This window comes from Sinocyclocheilus rhinocerous, unplaced genomic scaffold (assembly GCF_001515625.1).
Source record: "Sinocyclocheilus rhinocerous isolate Xijiao unplaced genomic scaffold, SAMN03320098_v1.1 scaffold532, whole genome shotgun sequence".
NCBI lineage: Eukaryota > Metazoa > Chordata > Actinopteri > Cypriniformes > Cyprinidae > Sinocyclocheilus > Sinocyclocheilus rhinocerous.
In genome coordinates this window covers 1010893-1019956 of record NW_015642820.1, presented here as the reverse complement: position 1 = coordinate 1019956, position 9064 = coordinate 1010893, and the positions used below count along the sequence as shown (strand labels likewise).

Here is a 9064-nt window from a genome sequence, read left to right as displayed (position 1 = left end):
TGTGTATATATATATATATATACAGTATATGTATATATACTTTTTTATACAAACAGGCTGATGATAACCATTGAATTCAAAGCTATTTTTCCATACTATGGAAGTCAATGGCTACCGCCAAATGTTTGGTTCCCAACATTTTGACAGAAAAAAAAACACACACAAGTTTGAAACAATGTGAGGGTGAGTAAATGATGTCAGAATTTTCATTTTTGGGTGAACTATCCCTTTAATTGTGAATATTTAGAATAAGAATGCACAATCTGAGCCGATCATAGAAAAAATGCGCTGAATTTATGGAATGCAATTATTTAAAAAATGTGTAAAATGTCATTTCTTCCACATAATTAATGGTAATTTGAGATATGATGGAAATGACATTCATTGGTTCTGAGAAAAAAAAAAGCCAAATTCATAACACATTCACAACAATTTAACATTTAGGTAAATTTGTAGCATATGTATTTGTATAATCTGCACTGAGGTTTAGGCTCATGCCTAATTTTCTTCTAAAAACCATATATTTCTGTATAAATCACATCAAACAAATTCATACAAAATTGCTAATGTTACATTTTTGTAACTATTGAGATCAGGCTAGAATTCTTCGGTGATGCATGACATGTACGTGTATGCTGATATATCTTGGCAGCAGACACATTAAATTGGTGGACAAATTAAAACTAGTGTATTATGAAAGCATGTTTTACGGGAGTCCACGGGGTCAAAAGTGCATGTAGTTAAAGAAACACCCATAATACAGTGAAATTAACCCATGCAATTACAAGTCCATCTAAACACACACACACACCCCAGAGAATCTCAGCCACAGTGGAGGAGCAAAGGCGTTAAACGTCAGGTCTGCGAGATGTTTTGCGTTCGGTGGCATGGAGGTGGGAGTCGTTAATTGGCAAGCACGCGAGAAAACACAACAGTCTCCCATTCTTCGCCCGAACTCCCCGGAGCAGATGCCCCCAATTAACTTCGAAGTATTTACCAACATCAAAACATCGCAATTCATGCCAGCTCAGAATTACGGCCATAAATTATCCTAATTGACAGCATAAGAGTAATAGGTGTTGTTTAAAGCTCAGCTGCTATAAGCATGAGTCGTGGGTGTGAAGGGGATGCGTGGAGCTTTGGGGCAGAAATCCAGCAGCTTCGAATGACTAATCAAACTGAAGCGCACAGATACACTCAAAGGACACGGCTGATACATGCAGCTATAGACTTAAACCAACAAGAAAAACAGCCAGGAGTGTTGTGCATTTTATGCTCCTCTAGCCAAGAAAGTGGGAGAAATGTAGTTCATATACTGCAAAAAAAAATGTTTTTACTCATTACTTTACATTGTGGAATCAAGATAAATTTAATGACTTCAAATAAGTTTTGTTGTCTAAAAAATTTATCAAAATTGAGTATATGTTTAAAACAAGAATATCTGCCAATATAAAAGTTAATTTTTTGCATTTCTCAGAAAACAAGACTTAAATAAATAGTTCACCCAAAAATTAAATGGTTGCCGGTAGCCATTCCCTTCTATTTTTTTTTCTCCATAATATGGAAGTTAATGGCTACCGGCAACTGTTTGGTTACCAACATTAATTAAAATATCTTCTTTTGTGTTCAACAGAAGAAATTCATACAGGCTTGGAACAACAACATGAGGGTCAGTCAGTAAATGACAAAATTTTCATTTTGAGGTGAACTATCCCTTTAATATCTTTTGTCATTTTGCATGTTCAGTAAACATATCTTGATTTAAGAATGTTTAGATATTTGCTCCAGAAAACAAGACAAAATACTTTAATTAAATTTTAATTATTATTTTATTTATTTTATTTTGCAGTATATTGTTCATATTTAGGGTTAGTGCTTTACCAGTCATACTTATTCTCCAAAACATTATCTAGTTTATTATCGGGGTTGAGTAAAATCATTTTAATAATCCCAAGAGTTCCTAATCCTATTTTTATTTTGTACAGTCAAACTAAAAACTATTCAGACACCAGATATAATTATATAGATATTTTTATAGATTATTATATAGATATTTATAACAGATATTTTTTTTACTAGTGGGTACAGGATGCTACAGTTCATTTACGCAAGCGAGGATAGCAAAATAAAGTAAACTGTGACATATTATACCCAAAAATTCTTCATACAGTGGACTACCAGTAAAACTGATAAAGATTTGGGACCAAAAATTATTCAGACACTTTGACCTGACCATGTTTTGCTTAAGTATTTTTTCTTTAATTGCTTTTACACCACAGATTAAACTAAATTAAGCATTGCTTGGTAACTGGTTGAACTAAATTGGTATTATCTAATTGTGTACTTAAATTTAACAGCTGACACCTATTTAACCTAATGCATTACATACCTTTCTATCAAAGTTATCTGATATTATCAAGATGAAATTGTTCTGACACAGTTCTTGTGATATTTTTTAACTACAGTGAATAAACTGTGATAATGTGAGAAATGTTAAAGGTGTCTGAATAAATTTTGGCTTGACAGTATATGTATTGTTGGATTTAAATGAATGAATTTTGTTGCTCTTATTCTGTTTTTAGCTGCCGACTAGACTGAGCCATACAGAATTTTGTTACAAATCTTCATCTACATCTGAAAGCACAGCTGTATGGAGGGAAAGGAGGTGTGGGAGCTCAGACAGAGAGAAATGTTGCAGCAGCGGGAGCTTGAGCCATTTTTGAAGCTTTGTCAATGTTAAAGGGGTCATATGATGCGATTTCAATTTTTCCTTTCTCTTTGGAGTGTTACAAGCTCTTGGTGCATAAAGAAGATCTGTAAAGTTGCAAAGACTAAAGTCTCAAATCCAAAGAGATATTGAATATTGCACACTTTTAAACAATAACATGACCAAATCTTTGTTTTTCTAGTAACTGTTATATAGTTTAGATAATTTAACAACTTTATGCTCAATAATAATGACTCCTAGCAGGGATAAGTAGCTATCTTTATTCGAATGTCAGTATTTTTTTAATGTATTTTGTATGTAAACAACAGAATTATATTATCTTTTTTATTGAATTAATTTATCTTGGAGAAATATTATGCTGAAATTATGTGTTCATTTAGGAATAAGACATACCTTTACCATATATTTGGGAAATGTATGTACAACTCTGTTAAAGCTAAGCAGCACTATGTAACTTTTGGCGCTCTAGCGGTTAATAAACAGAACTGCACACATCCCGCGGAAGAACATTCCAACCGGAGCTACTTCTCTAAGTTTATGTCTATGGCGATTCACGCAGGTATGTGTTACTCCGCAGCGGTGACGACCCGACCAGGCTACAATAGTCCAAATATATGTACTTATTATAAGTGTACCGTAGTGATTCGGAATAAGACAAAAACGCGGTTTGGAAGATGAATTCATGATGTACTCGCTCATTTTATACATTTTGCAAATTTTGAACACAGAAAAATTTACATAGTGCTGCTTTAAACTGTCAATAAATGTCCCCTGCTGCCACTTACTTACCTTCTCTATCAATCTACCTCCTTGCTCTCCCTCCCAAAACTCGTCACACTTTCTGAGCTAATCGATGAGAAACAGGGCAAAACTCGACTTTAAAATGCGTTCCTTTTGTCTTTGCATCACCTTTGGCTTTTAAATAGAGGCAATGATTCAGCGCTCTTGCCCGAAAGAGTTAGTACGTCTCTCTCAGGCGCCGTGAAAGATGGAATCAACTTCTCCTTTCTCAGCGTCTGTCCGGCGGCCCATTAGCATTTTAATATTGCAGCGTTAGCGACCAGATGGGAGACAGAAAAAAGCTAACACATTCAGGGATGCATATTTCAAGGTATTTGCACAATACCTTTGGTAGATTTAAGGGGAAAAAAGGCTGTCTGATTTCATCACAGTCTCAAACATGAGAGAAATTGGATTGCATTATTTGTTTGCCTTTTGAAGGCGAGATTTTACTGTTTTGTGCTAAAACTTCTACGCCAGCATATTCACCACCCGTCACCGTTTTTATGAGCGAGAATGTTCTGGAAAGGGGATTCAGTTGCTCAAAGGTGTCAGATGTGATACGTGCAACAGACGGACCTTATACTGTATACTAGTTTCGTTCTCCGACCACCTGATGCATCTGCAAAAATAACAATTTGATTGTCTGGTTTTGCGAGTCGGATCTGTACTCAATGCTAGAACTAAAATCTATTAGATTTGCTAAAATCACATTTCTGCACTGCTTGCAGAAACTGCACATGGTAAAATGGCTTAATTTAATGGGCCAAAATATTTACTAAACAAACACTAAATGAATTTATGACCATGAAGTTTACACTGCAAACTCAGTATTAAACATGTATGTGCAAACCATTTTTTTTCTAGTCTTGTTTTTCTAAAAAAATATCTGAACATCCTTAAAGATGTAGGCTATTTACCTGAGAAGCAAAATTAAAATTTTTTTACTTACAAAATGTATAACCTTTATGCAAAATGACAAGAAAGGAAGAAAAACAAGTACAAAAAATAATTAATTACATTTTTTTTTTGTCTACACATTTTCCAAAAGTTTCACCTCTTCTCTTCCCATAAAAAGTCCAATAAAAAGCAAACTTAATTGGTAGAAATATACTGCCATTCAAAAGTTTGGGATCAGTCAGATTTTTAATGTTTTTTTTGGCATCAGAAAATGTTTATTTTTCTTTTTTTAATACTTTTATTCAGCAAGGATGTGTTAAATGGATAAAAAGTGATAATAAAGACTTATATGGTTAGAAATGGTTTCTATTTTGAATAAACGCTGTACTTTTAAACTTTTTAATCATCAAAGAATCAAAGAAAAAACTATCACAGATTCCAAAAAAATATTAAGCAGCACAACAGTTTCAACACTGATAATAATTCAGCATATTACAATGATTTCAGAAGGATGATGTGACACTGAAGACTGGAGTAATGGCTTATGAAAATGCAGTGTTGCTTTGCAGAAATAAATAATATTTTATAGTATATTAAAACAGGAAACCAAAATTAGAAATTGCAATAATATTTTACAATATTACTATTTTTTTTCTTATGCCTTGATGAGCATAGGAGACTCCATTAAAAAACATAAAAAAATCTTACTGATCCCAAACTTTTGAACTGCAGTGTATATGTAAATCAAACAGCCTCTTTAGTGGTTTTTGACCAGAATAAGTGGATGTCATCTAGATGTGTACTTCTTTTATATTTGAGATGGTTGTACTGTTAAAACCTCAATTTGCTCCACAATGTGCTGACTCACCCTTGTATTCTGAACTGAATTTTGTGAGTTGTTCTCACTCAATTTCACTCTGCTGTTGCTTATGGCAGTTTTAACACGACTGTAACCTGGCAACAAGCCTTGACACACACACACACACACACACACACACACACACACATGTTTGCATGTGTGGCCAGTGTAGCTGAACCATAAACTGCTTCCCATCTCATCAAAGATAATGAAGGTAATAAATTAAGTGTATAAATACTCTCTCTCTTCCACACAGGTGGATCTTGCATTACAGACACGTGTGTCAGTGACTGTAGTCATCTCACACCTGCTGTACTTCAGCTGTGTGTCTCATCCAAAATACATTTCGCAAACACACATGAATGCAATAGGAATAAGAAACGGTAGTAAATTTGAGATCTGTGTTCCAGTGTTTATGGACTGGAAATCTTCCTGTCTCATACTTTATGGTGCTTTTTTAGAGCTCGACAGTTGCAGTTCTGTTCCACGTTCACTATATGGAAAAAATGATGACAGAGTATTAATTCTTGCATGAACTATTCCCATTCCGCTTGCTTTAAAAGCGAATCAGACACACAGAGCAGGGCCAGAAAGAGTGTTTGACATTCTGCAGGCATGTCGCTGTGTTCATGCGTGACATCTATCGATCATATAGTCTGTGTGTGTGTGTGTGTGTGTGTGACTCGTGTATGCATTGCATATAGTGTAAATGTATTGTGTGTGTTGCACTCTGGGCTGTGTTTAATAGCTGCCCTGGTCGCAGTGAATGTGATGATGAATGTTCCAGTGTGTCCATCATTAAGCTGCTCTCTGCCCAGGGCACATACGCACACGCACACACACACACACACACTATATTCATTTCAAGGGCAATTTCCCCTCACTTGCGAAGGCTTTACGTGTGGACACAGAATTGTGTATTGTAACCCATTAGGTTTTTCTGCAAGAATGGCTCATCTTCACCGACCTGCCCAGAGGCTCCTGACACTGATATCTGCACTCGACTCACTTCATCTACATGCTGGGGCATTTCTTTAGGTTGTCTAAAGCGTTTGAGCCTGTTGATGCTATAGATTATGACATTAAAATACATTACAACATCAATACATACATTTTACAAAGACATTTTGAGAGAAAATAAGAGCCTGAAGTGCTGTATTAAACCTTTGTTTTAATGAATTATTGAAAATCACAGAAAATCATGGAAAAAGTCTTATTTTTTCGTTCTACTTCAATACAAGAATATAATAATTCATATTTACTAATTAATTAATTAATAATAATATTTATTCTATTTGTCCAGTGGTAAATATTCAACTCTACTATTTTCCAATTTAATTATGTATTATTTACCAGTGGTAGGTATTTATTATATTATTTTATTTTATTATATTATATATTAATTATTTAAAAAGGCAATGCCATACAAAGAGGACAGCCAAACATTATAGGTAATGGTCAAAGGTGTATTATGTTATGTATTAATTTCCTAACTGTTAAAATGGCTTTTTAAAGATGACTTTAGAGGACACCAGCATCAGAGGGTTAATAATTTTTATGTCACTTTTATTTATATGCACAGACCCACATGAATACAAATGAACACACATGCACCGTTACTGACAAGCATCTGCCACGGGGAATAGAGACGGCTCTTAAGCAAATGGAGATGTGCAAGAGAGCTGGGAAGATCTACTGTGGCATAATAGCAAACGTTATATATATTATATATTTTTTTAGTTTTGTGGTGACCCTGGACCACAAAACCAGTCATAAGGGTATACTTTTAAATAGAGATTTAAATAAGCTTTCCATTGATGTATGGTTTGTTAGGATAGGACAATATTTGTCCGAGATACAACTATTTGAAAATCTGGAATCTGAGGGTGCAAAAAAATCAAAATATTGAGAAAATCACTTTTAAAGTTGTCCAAATGAAGTTCTTAGCAATGCATATTACTAATCAAAAATTAAGTTTTGATATATTTACAGTAGGAAATTTACAAAATATCTTCATGGAACATGATCTTTACTTAATATCCTAATGATTTTTGTCATAAAAGAAAAAAGGATCATTTTGACCCATGCAATGTATTGTTGGCTATTGCTACAAATATACCTGTGCTACTTATGGCTGGCTTTGTGCGCCAGCGTCACACACACGCACACACACACGCACACACGCACACACACACACACACACACACACACATATATATATATGTTTGTGTGCATCAATGAAACATATTTCTGTAAACATTGTTTACTGTAAAAATCATATTCTTAATGAGTCTCTTTGTCTTATTTTATATCAAAAGAACAAAAACAGGAAAATAAATATTTCAAACATCTTTAGAAAGGAATAAAAGATAAATCAACCTGCTATCCTAATGATTTTTGTCATAAAAGAAAAAAGGATCATTTTGACCCATGCAATGTATTGTTGGCTATTGCTACAAATATACCTGTGCTACTTATGGCTGGTTTTGTGCTCCAGGGTCACACACACGCACACACACACGCACACACGCACACACACACACACACACACACACACATATATATATATGTTTGTGTGCATCAATGAAACATATTTCTGTAAACATTGTTTACTGTAAAAATCATATTCTTAATGAGTCTCTTTGTCTTATTTTATATCAAAAGAACAAAAACAGGAAAATAAATATTTCAAACATCTTTAGAAAGGAATAAAAGATAAATCAACCTGCTGAACAAAAGTGTGTATGGCATTAAAGATTGTTTTCAAAATATATTTATATATTTTTTTATCTTTTGGCACTAGTTGATGCTGAAAACATGAAAATACTGTTTTTAATGAGTAACAAGACATATAGATATATGTTTGCACACAGTTTATCATGATACGACCTTTGTTTGACCTTCAGTTTTACTCTACTGGGGAAAATGTACTTATTCGGCTCATTTCTTACAATTTGTGTTTTACTAGATTAAAAGAGTGTAAATTAAGGAGAAAAAACAAAGGAACGAGGAGAACGTGTTATGCATCTTCCTGCACACAGACACCGGGGGAATGCTTGAGAAACAAAATGCTTGCCGGCCTAAAAGAGAGGCTTGGTTGCTTGACAGCTCTTTAATTGCTTCATTAGCGTAATTAATTTGCTCTCTTTTCAGTTAGCAGCTGGGCCTTTGTGATGTTTTTTCAGCTGTTATTTTCTCTTCTCTCCTGCTCTTCTGTTTTATTTCATTTGCTCTCTTTCTCTCTCTGGTCTCGTGGGAAAGACCTGCAGTTGCACCCCTCCAAAGTAAGAGTCCAGAGAAGCTTCTAGAGCAGTGAAATGTTCAGTCCTGCTTCAGTAATGTACCAGTCATCCTCTAGCATCTGCCTCCCTCACTCATTCTTTCACTTGCAGTTTTCTTGGTATAACCAGAAACAGAATCTGCATGAATCTGTGACTGTACATAAAGCTCCGCAGTTGCCTTTCGAAAACAGTCTGTCACGTTGCGTTAGAAAAGCTATGGGGAAACTCCTGTTTATTCAGAATTTTGAAGCCTGATGGCATTTCAGCCCACCAAAATGGGTGGAGCTGACCAATATTTCCTTTTGAAATTCTAGTACTTTTATTTAAATAATAATTATATATATATATATATATCAGCGGTGGCAAACTCCGGTCCTGGAGAGCCGCAGCCCTGCAGAGTACAGCTCCAACCCTAATTAAAACTCACCTGCCTGTAGCTTCCTAGTAACACTTCAGACCTTGATTAGCTTGTGCAGGTGTGTTTGATTAGGGTTGAAGCAAAACTCTGCAGGGCTG

General features: G+C 34.7%; 1 protein-coding gene across 1 annotated transcript in view; it reads right to left on the bottom strand.

Moving 5' to 3' along the window:
- Positions 1-9064, bottom strand: part of LOC107756644 (calmodulin-binding transcription activator 1-like) — a 331952-nt gene that overhangs the window by 31919 nt on the left and 290969 nt on the right. The gene's annotated exons all lie outside the window — the stretch shown is intronic.